The following is a 12,809-nucleotide window of genomic DNA, read 5'->3' on the forward strand; positions in this document are numbered from 1 at the left end:
TGTACAGCTAATCACCAGATGTTTCACAGACTCCACCGCGTGATTGCAAAAGCGGCATAGATTATCTGTTGTACTGCTGTCTCGCTTCAGAATCAATATCTCTTTGGTTATATAGAGGTTCAATCGCAGTCTAATGAACTGATCTCAATGGTAACGGGAAGGAAATCTACACAGATATTTTGGAAGGACACTGATTTCGTGCAAGGCCAAAATAACATCAGTCTTCATTTGTGTACGTTTCTCTTCGTTCACAATCCAATTTCATTGAAGAATCCGTTTTTTAGCAATTTGTGGCATGTGTAACACTTGTTCTAAAGGTATCTCTGCTTCCTTTAGTATCTTTAATACCTTGCTTTCCCAGATTCTAAAGAGATAATGTGAGATGTGCATTGGTTTCACTCTTAGAATCTCACAAGGTTTCACTGTGGGCTTAATTTGCATCTTAGGCAGAATCATTATAGATTTCCAAAAGGACTGTGCCGTATAATGAATCAATGAATGAATCAACTAATGACGGATGGCAATTATTGATACATTTTGAGGGAGCTTCAAAACTTTCCCCCAAATGTTTTCTTCCAATAGGTCCCAGAATTGTGCATTGATATTCCAAACCCGCTTCACTGCCGAATGTTATTGCGGGGACCACTTTTTGCAGATAGAATGTTACTACTGGAGACAGTGTGAATTTCCCAAACTTGGCGTGACGATTGGCTCCTTGTAGAGCAAACATCTGCATTCTTGACAGCAGGTCTTGCTACCAGCTCCATTCCTGTATTGAGGTATTAAAGATGACTCCTCCGTAACCTATTCTGTCAGTTTGTTGCAGGGGGTCATTTACCTTCCAGATTAAATTCTTGGATCGCGGTTGTGATTTTCGACCAAAAGATATTATCTTTGATTTTTGTATGTTTATTTCTAGATAGTTTGCCAACAGGTAGCATTGTAGGGCAGTGAGTAATCTTTGTAGGCCTAATTGTGTTAGGTCTAGAAGCACGATGTCGGCGTAGATCATATCATCCAACTAATTTGCTCACCATTGACTTTTGGAGGAAAGGTCCTAGGTTGCGTTAAGCCCTTAGGTAAATCTGAAATGAAGAGTTTAAACAGGAGTTCTTCATTAAGGTCTCCTTGTTTACTTAGCCTTACTCTTATCGAGGTGTTTGAATATAGTGCCATTATCGGCTGCAGTATGTTATCCGGACATCCCCAGGCCTTCAATTTCTTCCATAAGGTCTGCCTATTAATACAATCAAAGGCCTGTTTTAGGTCGATAAACTCAAGAAATAGTTGCTTGCTGTTTTTCAGGGCTTCAAGTTTGGTTATGTTGAGCAGCGTCAAGTTTAGCTCAACTCCTACTCCTTTGGTGAATCCGGTTTGCTGGTTATCTGTCACAGCTGTGACTTCTGCCCATCTTGCCAGTTTGTCTTGCAAAAATGTTGCAAACACTTTCCCCATTGCATTAAGAAGGGCAATCAGACGGTAGTTTTCAGGACGTCTCAATCGCCCTTCTTGAATATTGGTACAATAACCGCTTTTTTCCATGACTCGGAGTGGTTTGGACCTCACGATCTGATCAAACAATACCTTGATGAAAGAAGCCCATTGAAGTTTATTTTGTTTCAGTTTCATGTTTGAAATTCCATCAGGGCCTGGAGCTCTTGAGTTTAATTTTTGGATGGCCCTTTCTATGGTGTCTCGTGCTTCTATTACGGCCCAACTCGATGTTGTTAGGGAGAATTCTCTGTAAAGACTAATTTCCCAAACCTAGTGAGTCCCCCAGCAGCTTTGCTGGATTTTTGGGGTTTCTTTTTTTTCTCCTGCTAAGAGTGAGACTCTTTTCCTCCCACTCTTAGACATGATTTGAGGTGTTCCTTTGACTTTGTATGCGTTTTATGGGCTATGGGGTCCTTTACCCCATAGGGCTTCATGTGTTTTTGGTATACGGGTTACACAGCACCCTCCGTGCCCTAACCCAGGGGTGTTGTAGCGAACCCCAAACATAGACTCCATACCCTGGGACTGACTACTGTCTCCCAGGGATGCAAAAGTCACCATTGGCTTTACTAGTCTCAAATTGTGAACAGAACCAGTACAAACCATCCTATTGTGGACGTACTGGTCGCGGCAATTCGATTGCCCCGAGGTCTGTTGTTCGAGGGGGCACTGTCCAGTCCCCCCCGACCGAGTTTTGGCTGGTGGCAGTGGATACTACTTTTTATATTCGTATGGGATTTTCCCATTGTTCGAGGCTACCACTTTTTAAAATAGCCCCGAATATACCACTGGTTTATTAAATTAATATAAATTCACCGGTTGGTATTTTTTGCCGAAACTTGGTTCTAAAATGGCGTTTGTGTTCGCTTCTGTGACTCCAACCCAAGTCGAGCCCTTTGTTCCACTTTTTGTCAGGCTTCTCCACAGAAGCCTCCAAAAGTGGTGCCACTCTGTCTGGGTACCCCAGGAGGTGTGAGAGGGGGTTTAGGCACCCTGGACTGAGTTGCCTCGGCAACTCAAGTCGCACTCTTGTGTGATTGGCCCAAGTGGTGAGCCGCCCGGCTCACCACTTAGCATGTTTGAGTGACAGCTAGGCTGAATGAATGGGGGGGGTTTCTGCATATAAGCAGGGCTTTGGGGACTCGAACTTCAGAAGTCGCCACAGGACCTAAAGAATTCGAGGAGGGAGAAGCCGAGCTGACCTGCAACGACGACACCGGTGGAGCCCTGCGGAACCGTCTCACCACTTTTCCCGACGACAGAGGAGATCTCCAGTCCGGAGAGTCTTCTTCCTTTGACTGGTGGGGATAACCAGTTTGCCCGTCTTTTCGCCTTCCTGGACCATCTCGTGGCCGCCTTGCCCGTGCCAAGCACCCCGGCAACCGTAATACCACGGTTTACCACTACCGAGAAGAAAAGGGTGGTACCTTGTAACCGGGAAACTCCGCAGCTGGTTTCTTCCCTGGCAATGCACGACCTTCAGCTTTCCTCCACATCGAGACCTCTTCCTCTGGACGAAACACCGACTTGCACCCGCTGGAGCGTTCTTCCCACTTTCAGGTACTGTGTCCCGCCTGGCTTCCCTTGCGACAGATCGTTCGGGGTGACAGTAAATCCTCGACTTTCTAACCTGGGTTAGCCTGGGACCTGTTAACTTATTTTTCCTGACTAGATCTCAATCTTTTGTGAACTTTCTACGAAGACTCTTTGGGCATAACCCCACTGTGTGATCCTGGACAGATTTCGCTTGCTCTCTCTAAGGGTGGGCCTGGCATTTGAACTTCCTTGCTCTCCAGTAGACTTTGCCTAACCTGCCTCACTGTGGTTCTTTGAAAAGTATTGACATTTGTGTGCTTCCTTAACTCTGCCTTTTTCCCTCCTTTTTCCCTCCCTTTTTAATAACTTATTAGAGTGCCATCTTATGTTAAGCGCTCACCTCTGTCTGAAAATAAGTGGTGTTTCTCATTAAGACTTGTCTAATAAGTAATTAGGGTTGTATATACATAATAGTGACTGTGTTGAATTTACTTACCTCTTTCTGCTAGTGTAATTAACAAGTGTCTCTTTAAATAAATAATTATATACTTTTACACCAAAGCTCTGGTCAGCGTTTGCTTGTGCTACTGTATCTCTGTACCTATTGTGTATACTCTATATACTGCCTAACTCATCTTGAGAGAAGTCGACTGCTCAGCCACAGCTACCAGGTAAATCTGGGTGGTACAGACTGCTACCAATTGGGTTTACTGCCAACCACCTGTAGTCCTAAATCTTTTGCAGTGGTCCCTAAGGGAACTGCACAGGTTTCTGCCTAACAGTTGTCTGATGGCAAGATGGCATTTCTAAGGGTGTTTTGGACACAAAAACAGTCGAAAAGTGTTTAACCCAGTTTGCTGCGTTTACTCCGTTTGACATGGAGAAAGTTTGCTTTAGATGCCCGGTGTTTAATATTTCCGATATATGTCGACTGTCCTTTGATATAATCAATCGTAGCATTTTTTCGGCTTGATCTTGGTCCCAAATCATATTGAACGATTTGAGCCAGTTTCGATATCGCTGGCGTCGTTTTTTTGCCAATTCTCTAATGGTTTTTGATTCTTAAAATTCAGAGATCACTAGCTAGTTCTTTTTTTGCTTCTGCTACAGTCGTACTGTGGGGGTATTTTGGTGCCAGCATCTCCATTTTGTTGCCAGTAGTTCTCATTTTGAATTGATGCAATAAAGGTTAATAATTCACTTCAAAACCGTTGTCGTTACTGCAAGCCATTTTAGATGTCAAATGTGTTGCTTGGTTTGCATTTATTCGAAGTCTGTTATTTCCGTTGATGGCCAGGGTAGGGTTGTACCTTACAAGATTGTCTTCATTAGGCCACCACCAGGATAGCAGTAGGGGGTCGTGATCACTTTTCATTGTTTTTGCTGTTAGTTTGACAATATTGCTTAGCAAATTTCTTGAGTCCCAGATGTAATCAATTGTCTTAGTAATAGTGCCTCTGTGCCATATTTTTTGCTGCTGGGATGTCTCCTCTGATACAACCATTCAGAATTTCGCATTGTCATAATGCCATCTCTTCTGACCAACATTGTCCACGGTTTGTCCGATTCTCTGACTGATGACTGATGGTGAGCTCTTACAGTGATCAATTCATTTACTTTGTTGAACCATGAGAAGTTTAGGTCGCCACAAATTATGATAAATGGACCCTCAAAGACCAATAATCCATTATCAATTTGATTATTTACTGTTGAAATAAATTAGTTTTGTGAAATCATTGCTGGGTTCCAGTTCAGGTTTATAATTATTAACTGTTTTGGATTTGATAATTACTTTGTTCTAATATAGTAACTTGTGTAAATAAGTTTGGATTAGAGGAACTGATCATTTTCCAGTTATTTTTGTGCTTGATCATGGTAATTAAGCCAGAGTATGGTCGCCCGAATAGATTTTTTCCTGTAGCATTTTGGTATATTGAATAGCCGTCACGTGTTGGAGTTGTTTGCAGTCATGTCTCTTGCAGGCAATCCTTTTTATGCTAATTATGACTGATGTTCTTTATGTCAAGCGGATTGAGAATTTGACTGTTTGTGGGGCTGTTTTTCCATCGAACCTGGGGCTCATTGAATCGGTTCCACAGTTCTTGTCGTCGTTGTTCTTGTAAAGTGTGTATGGGGTGCAATCGCTGATTAGCTACTTGTGCTTCAGCAGGGTCAGCATACAGTTCAACATCGAAACCAAAGAACATCAAGTCTTCCTTGGCTTCAATTATGGATTTTGCAACAAACTTGGATCTCATGTGCAGGATCATCGAATCTGAGCGACATTCAGTTTTATATTCTACGATCGCGTTATCATCCGATCTTATGGTCCAGAGCGCTGGAATACTGTACAGCAGCTTAATTATATTGTTTCCGTTTAAGTTCACCTCATTCTTTTCTTCTAAAATATACTCCAGTTATATTTTCCAGATTCCATTTTTGGAATTTGATGTTTGTCTGGTCACTGACTTTTTTTGCTGTGTATCTTTCTTTTAACAATTGTCCTTTTGTTTGTCTTGGACTTAGTTTAGAGGATATCTGGGGCTCATATGCCCGACATCTATTCTTGGTGGATGAACTTCCTTTTCGCCATGTCTGCTCTCCAAGATTTCTGCTTCGGCATTCAATCTCTCAGGTTTGATTCCACCTCTATTGAGCGTGTTTTTGGTCATGTTTTTTGAAATTTCAAACAATCAGACCGTGTTTCCTGTGGGGCTTGTTTGTTGCCTGTTGAATTTTCTTTTTCTGCCACAGTTTCTGGATCTTCTTCAATGGGGCAAGTTGAAAATTCACATAAGTCAATCAAGGCGTCGGAATTTGAGGCTTCCAAATCTTCAACTTCGAGTCGGTCTTTTATTGGGGTTTGGGATCACTTGGGACACGAGTGGCTCCGTTTGTAATTGAGCCAGCTTAGTGGTAATTTTTCTTGCATTGTCGTTGCGATCAAATAGCCCAATCTTCGGCAGAGTTGTGAGATTCCTTATGAACTTTTTAGCATTACTTGTTCGCGCTCTTTTTTTGGCGCTGGTTTTCGGTAAATGTTTTGGGGTGGCTCACTATTTTGCTTTTGCAAAAGATTTTGGACCAGCTGGCTTCGCTATCGATAGAGTAGTGCCAGTAAAGATTCCAAATGAAGCTTTGAGGTAATCTGATTTTCTTGGTTCAACGTGCCGAGTTTGACGTTTTCATTTCCAACCGAAATGGCTGTTTTCTGGACGTCGTTGCTTGGCTTCGTCTTGATTGAATCGGTGCCAGCTGCAGCATGCTGGGGCGAAAATTCCACCAATCACACTTGCGTGTTCCTCCGTGACATGCGAGTTCAGCGGGACTTCATTTTCTTCAATTGGTATTGCCGGCATCGTTGGTATTATCATCGATAGCGTCTAGCAAGATTTTGCTGCCATCCTATTAGCCAAAGAAGGCGTATCATTCTGTGGCAAGTTAGTTTTCACCACCTCTTTGACAATTGCATGCGTAAGAGTTGCATGCTAGTCGTGTGGGTACATGGTGTCTGAGCCACTTCGTGCATTTGATCACTGCTTCAATTAAGTCTGTCTTTTCACAGGCTTCACGCTTTGTTAACTCGTGTATGCGAGATTGCCATTGTCTGGATTTTTCGGTTTCATAATCCAGTCTGTGTGTGATGTTTTCAGAGAGCTTTTCTAAAGTCAACAGCTTGTTATTGATCGTTACTAGAAGTGAGCTTTGATCTTGAATTGAGTCATTTATTGTCTCATAAAGCTTCATGAACGGTAGTAAGGCAATTGAGGTTGCTGCAAGTACGTTGTGAATCTGCACACTCGCAGCTGTTGACAAGTTTCCCTTTATATTTGCCCCTTTTTCCATTTGGCTTGACGATGACAATGTTTGATGTATTGCTGATGTGTTTCCATTCACGTGAACTTCTGATGTCGTATTTAAAGGGCTTTGCTTTGTTTCAACTTCAGAGTCTACTTGTAGTTTTGTTGCTTGTGGTCTGGAGGTTTGTATTTGCCAAGATTTGCCCTTGCGGTTGCTCTCCAACTGGACATTGGACCATAATTTCTCTCAAGGGTGGACAATTTAGTATAGCTGTTTTCTCTTTGGTCCGTGGAGTATTGGCATATTTCAGAGTGTAGCTGGCTTCTAGACGTTCATGCATGGATAAGAAATCGGCTTCTAGCCGCTCAGTCAGTCGTGCTTCACGTGCAACTACGTCAATTGCTGCTTTACTTTTCAAATGTGAAGATAAAGTTTTGTAGAGAGCACTGTAGCTGCATTATTTCCACTTGTAAATCGCTTCGTTGTACTATTGGTTGTTTCGTGTAACCCTGTGAGCTCTATGTCCTTTGCGTTATTGTTTGGGAGAACATTTTGTAAGTTTGGACTTCGGTGCTCAAATGAGCTACGACTGTACTCGCTCTCCCTCTCCCGCGCTCCTCCAGTGTTCGGTAAGGCATTTAATCCAGTGTTAATTCTCATTAACTGCATTCAAGCGATGTGGTTTGCATTGCATCGGGGTCGAGTGTCCGACTTCTGCAATGTGATGGTTATTAGTTAACTCCTTGGCATTGCTCTCATTCAGTGCAATTTCATGGACTGGTTTCTCAGAGACAAGACGCACACAAGGGTCGCAGGGTACGCTGAATGGTGATGCCGCCTCAAACGGCAAGCGCAGTTCCAACAGATCTCTATCAGTAATATCCGTAATATCGAAATCAAAGGGTGTTTCCTGTGCATTGACGTAGGCTGAGGAGGGCCTTGAGGGGTTCGCGTGTCAACAGACAAGACAACGCTGTTCACAGCGCAGTTTGTCTGATCACTTAACACGCTTGTAGCGCGGCTTGCTGGAACAGTGACTACGCCTTCCTTCACGCTGTTACAAAATTGATGACGCTAAGGAGCCTAACGAGGGAACCAGACTGTCGTTATTGACAGGGTTTCTCTGTGCCTTGTCAGTGTCAATATTATTGTTAGACAAATGTATGCTTACCTCCAGCGTTAAATCGTTTTGGTTTTCGAGTCTTCGCCGTTGTTGCAGAAGTTTATGGCGTGTTTGAGGACCCTGCGAACAATGCAGGCCTCCTGACAGTACGCTTCATAGTGAGGAGTGAGGCCGCTTCCTGGCCGCTTCCTGACATGGACTGAAGCAGACTGAACTCTGCCATGAACTCTGTGCCACGCTCCGCGCTGGGAGTTCACTTATGTAGGCTGTCCTTAGGATTAAAGGTGCAGGTACACCGCGAATACAGCATCGCTGCAGCTCCTTCACAATAGTCTACAAGCAGTAAGCAGACTGAACTCTGCCACGAACTCTGCGCAAAAGAATATAAAAATCGAACATTTGTGAAAGTTCAATATGGCTTCCTATTACATACAAGGCAGGACTTAACACTCATAGTTAACAGATATTGCTCCGATAGTACAGACATTGATCAGAAATAGAGGGAGTGTAGAGGTAAACGCATTAAGCAGGAGACTCAAATCAGGGATACATAGAGATCTAAAGATTTTATAAAGCCTGCAACCGCAAGGCCCTCCATAACATTAGAAATTGAGACATCTTGACCAGATGAACATTTCTGCCCCCAAAAGTCCCAAAGTATTGAATTTACCCAGATGAAATGCCCTTAAACCTTTTAGCGCTGCACAATCTAGAAACAGATGGTGAACAGTTTCAATAATCCCTGTCGCATGGCAGAAACGACAGAGGACATTTGAGTCTTTAATTGCTTTCCTTCTGTGTAGAACTTCCTTAGTAGGAAGAATATTCCACCCAAGTATAATAAGGAGGGAGCGATAATAGCGATTAGGAAATTGTGTCAAGATAAAGGACATAGTACCTCTTATATTCAAATTTTAAATCGCACAGAAGGATATGAATGGAATTTTTCCATTGTACTATTCTAATCATGGGAATAAAGGAGTTTTTTTTCCACTTTGTCCGGATTGGTCAGAGTGTCCCTGTCCGTAGACAAATCTAATACAGTCATATCACAGAGGTCTCTAAATTTCAAGAGATATAAATTACGATCCAAGCATCCCTGTGAGAAAAGAATTTTGCCCAAATAGACAAAGCGAATCCTCTTTAGGACAAAGCAGAGAACGAAAAAGCACCAGAACTCTCCAAAGGGTTTTGGCTTGTAAAGACACCAGACCCAATTCAAACCTTATGGCCACTGTTGGGAAGTTTCATAACCTTTCTCCAAAAGATACCCTCCAGGGAATCCCAAAAAGTATTGATATCCAAGTAGTGGAGTTCCATGCCATATTAATTTCAGAACAAAAAGTCTACCGCTGACTTAAAGGAAAACCTACCATACTTCTTATCCAACCTAATAGCCTGAGATAAGGGGTAACCACTTTATACCTAATAGATAGTCTAAGTTCACCAACTGAGGGTTGAGCCAAAATGAGGAATCCCAAATAAACAATTTTTTGTGCTCCAACAATTGGTTCCACACCAATTTTCCACACTTGGTCACCCTTTTTCCTTTCGAAAAGACCATTGTACGGGTTTTACTAGGGTTGATTTTTAACCCATTTATTACGGCATATTCTTCGAACTTACATATTAGTCTTTGTAAGCCGACTTTGGTCAGATCAAAAAGGAGAAAATCGTCAACATATGCCAACCACGAGAACCAGAGATGCCCCAATTTTGCGCTCACCAGTCCTGCATCCCTAAGGAATTCCCCCACATCGGCCAGATATAGGATAAACGGGCAGGGAGCCAGAGAGCAACCTTGTCTCACCCCTATACGTGTCTTTATACTTCTGGAGAGGGTCCTTTCTAAATTGATCCTTATATGGACCCTCGAATTATCGTATATGGCCATAATCAAATTAAGTAGGCCTGCCAGTAGCCCCCAATTAGAGAGTTTGGCCAGAGACGGGACCTAATCACTAAATCAAAAGCATTTGACAAATCGATCTATGCAACATATAAAGTACCACCAAATTTGCTCCATGCTGAGCCTTGTAGAGCAGTTAAAATAAAACCATTTAAGTTGGTTGAATGACCAGCCCTGAACCCCGTTTGGTATTTCTCTAGGATAGGATTCTCTTTAATTCAGACATTGACATGAGAAAGTAGCAGGCGAACAGCTTGCAATCCGCATCAATAAGGGAGATCGATCTGTAGTTCTTAATAAGAGTCCGCTGACCTCTCAAAGATGTGAACAATATGGGCAGTCTGCCAACTAGTTGGTATAGTGCCAGTTCTCACTATGTCTTGGAAAAGCATGCAGAGTAAGTTAGCCCATATTTCCAGTAGGGCTTTGTGTGTTATTCGTCAAACCATTAGGGCCTGGTGCCCTAGAGTTCTGAGCTTTAACAATTAGCCCAAATACTGTGTCATAATCATTTGCAGGCTCCCACGGGGTGTTCAGTACAGCCTCCCCAGTTGCAACTTCTTGAAGACCCTCTTCCCCTTGGCCGAAAAGCTCAGTATAGAAATCTACCCATTAGACCTCCGAGATGGGATTCAGTTGGTCAGTAGCAGAGACAGACTTGGGGTGAAAAGAGCCCAAAAAGCCCCGAGATGAGCTATGCATCATTCTTCAGCAAACTGGATTTTTTTGCTACACAATAGTTTTTATATTTGACGTATATATTTGATCTTGGCGCTTTTAGCGAGCTGGTCAATATCGAGATATCTGGTTTCTCTGAGGAGTTTACGTACATAGGTCTTTTCTCTAGCAAGCTCCTCATCAAACCTGTGGGCAGGTCTCTTTTAAAATGTCCCTTTCTCAGTGCATCATAAACACTACTATGGAGAACATTACAAAATCTATCAAAATGTTGAGTATTAAAGACAACTTGTTGCCACAGAAGAAAAGTATGGTTCAAAGAAGAAAGGAGTTGGACATTGAAAAGACTGTTATTTCCAGGCGACCAGCGTAACCCCCTACCTTGTCCCACAGTTTTTACATTTCGAGGACCCCCTGGGGCAGCTTTTTGGAGGGAAGAGAGAAGGAAACCGACCCATGATCACTCCAGGGGTTAAGGAGTACTTGGACTTCAGTGGAAAGAGGTAGCATGGCATGGTCTACAAAGAAATAATCTATAGTAGAAATAGAGGGACCTCTCTGCAAAGTAGGGAGGAGAGGGTAGGTAGAGTCAAAGGTACCATTCAGACAAATCAAACCCATCGATTCCAAAGAGATTCCTGAGTCTACCCCAAACATTTCTGGCCCCTCCGATCAGACTCCTCCAAATCTTGTCCCAGGTCGCCATAATCGATGGAGGACGTAGAACAATCAGAATTCAAATCACCTGCTAAAATCACTTTCCCCCTAATATTCACAGAACTCCAGGCTAGAATCAATTCCATTACGCTTTCCAAGAAGGACTCGAGGACGGCTAGGCCTTGATATCAATAGATGTTAATCAAGAGAATATGAACCGATCCCTCTCTAGATGCAGTCTCCACTGCCAGAATCGCAAATGGCGTATTGGAGATAATCATACTCCGGAAGCCAAGAGAGGACCATAACACAATAAGTAGGCCCCCTGAGGCTCTCCCTCCCAAACTAGGTTTGGCATTTTGAGAGTAGATTTCATAGCCATCAATATAGGGAGACGAGAGCAACCTGGTTTCCTGCAGATCGAAACAGTCAGCACCATTAATCATAGCTACTGTATTAGTAGCTGTCAGGAGATGTACATTTCCCCTAGTATTCCATGACATAAAATCCAATTTATTAGAAACCGTTTTATTTATTGCAAGGCCTGGGCTTATATTATATAGGTCAGTTCCACAGGCCAGAGGCAACCTGGGCATAATTTCAAGTGTCTCCATGATTCCTGGCCGAGAAATGCCTCCGTTGAGGTTGAGAGAACCTTTCTGGGTGGTAAACCATAGACAGATTTCCCCTATACTCAGCTCCATAAAACCCTCTTTCTCTCCTATTATCAGATCCAACACCACTCTTGATTTCAGGACAATATTGCTAAGGTCTGCACGATCCTTAAGAGGATGTTGTGGCGAAAATGTATGAGTAACCCTCACATTGCTTTTGTGTGTGCCCTCGTCAGATTATTAGTTAAAATTGAAGATCAACTTCTTCGAAAAATGAACAACTCTGATATTGACACAAGTTGAACATCTAGGGCGGTCAAAGTATTTCTTTGTTTGTCATTAAGAGGTTTAGAACAGGTCCTTTATCTGCTAATTACAGAGGATTTTTGGTGTCAGTCTCTTTTCCATAAATTAAGATAATTCAATGTAAGAATTAGGCAATTTTTAATGTTTGTATTTTATGTGGTCATGTTATATATTATTGTTGTGTATGTGTGAGCTGTTTTATATATTTTGTTGACAAGAAGTTTAGATACACTATCTAAATGATGTAACTGATTTCGAATTTTAATTTCTAAGTGTGAAAAGTTTTTTTGTAATTATAACACTATATTAATAATTCTTTTTTTTTTTTTTAAAGTAGATCCTTTCTAGATCATAGCTAGAGAGCAAGGACAGTGTAGGAATTTGATGTAAAATTCTCAGGATATTCCCTCGGTTAAGACATATAGGCATGTCTCTACCCCAGAGACAAAAGTTGTAGGATCTCTAGGGGTTCTTTATTTCCCAGAGGTTGAGGCAGGGAATCCAAGATATCCTCACTAAATTGATTTAATGGAGCATCTTGGGTTTCAGGGCCCCCGGTACCCCATAATATTGTCCCTTTCTGTACGAAGTGGGGACCCATCGGGAATCTTTCCTGGCTACCAAAGGAGCTTAAATTAGTAGGCTTTAATTGGGTGGAATCTGAAATCCTAGGGACATCGAGATTCCCCAC

This window comes from Ambystoma mexicanum, chromosome 7p (genome assembly GCF_040938575.1).
Source record: "Ambystoma mexicanum isolate Mex_15411 chromosome 7p, UKY_AmexF1_1, whole genome shotgun sequence".
In the NCBI taxonomy this organism is placed as follows: Eukaryota; Metazoa; Chordata; class Amphibia; order Caudata; family Ambystomatidae; genus Ambystoma; species Ambystoma mexicanum.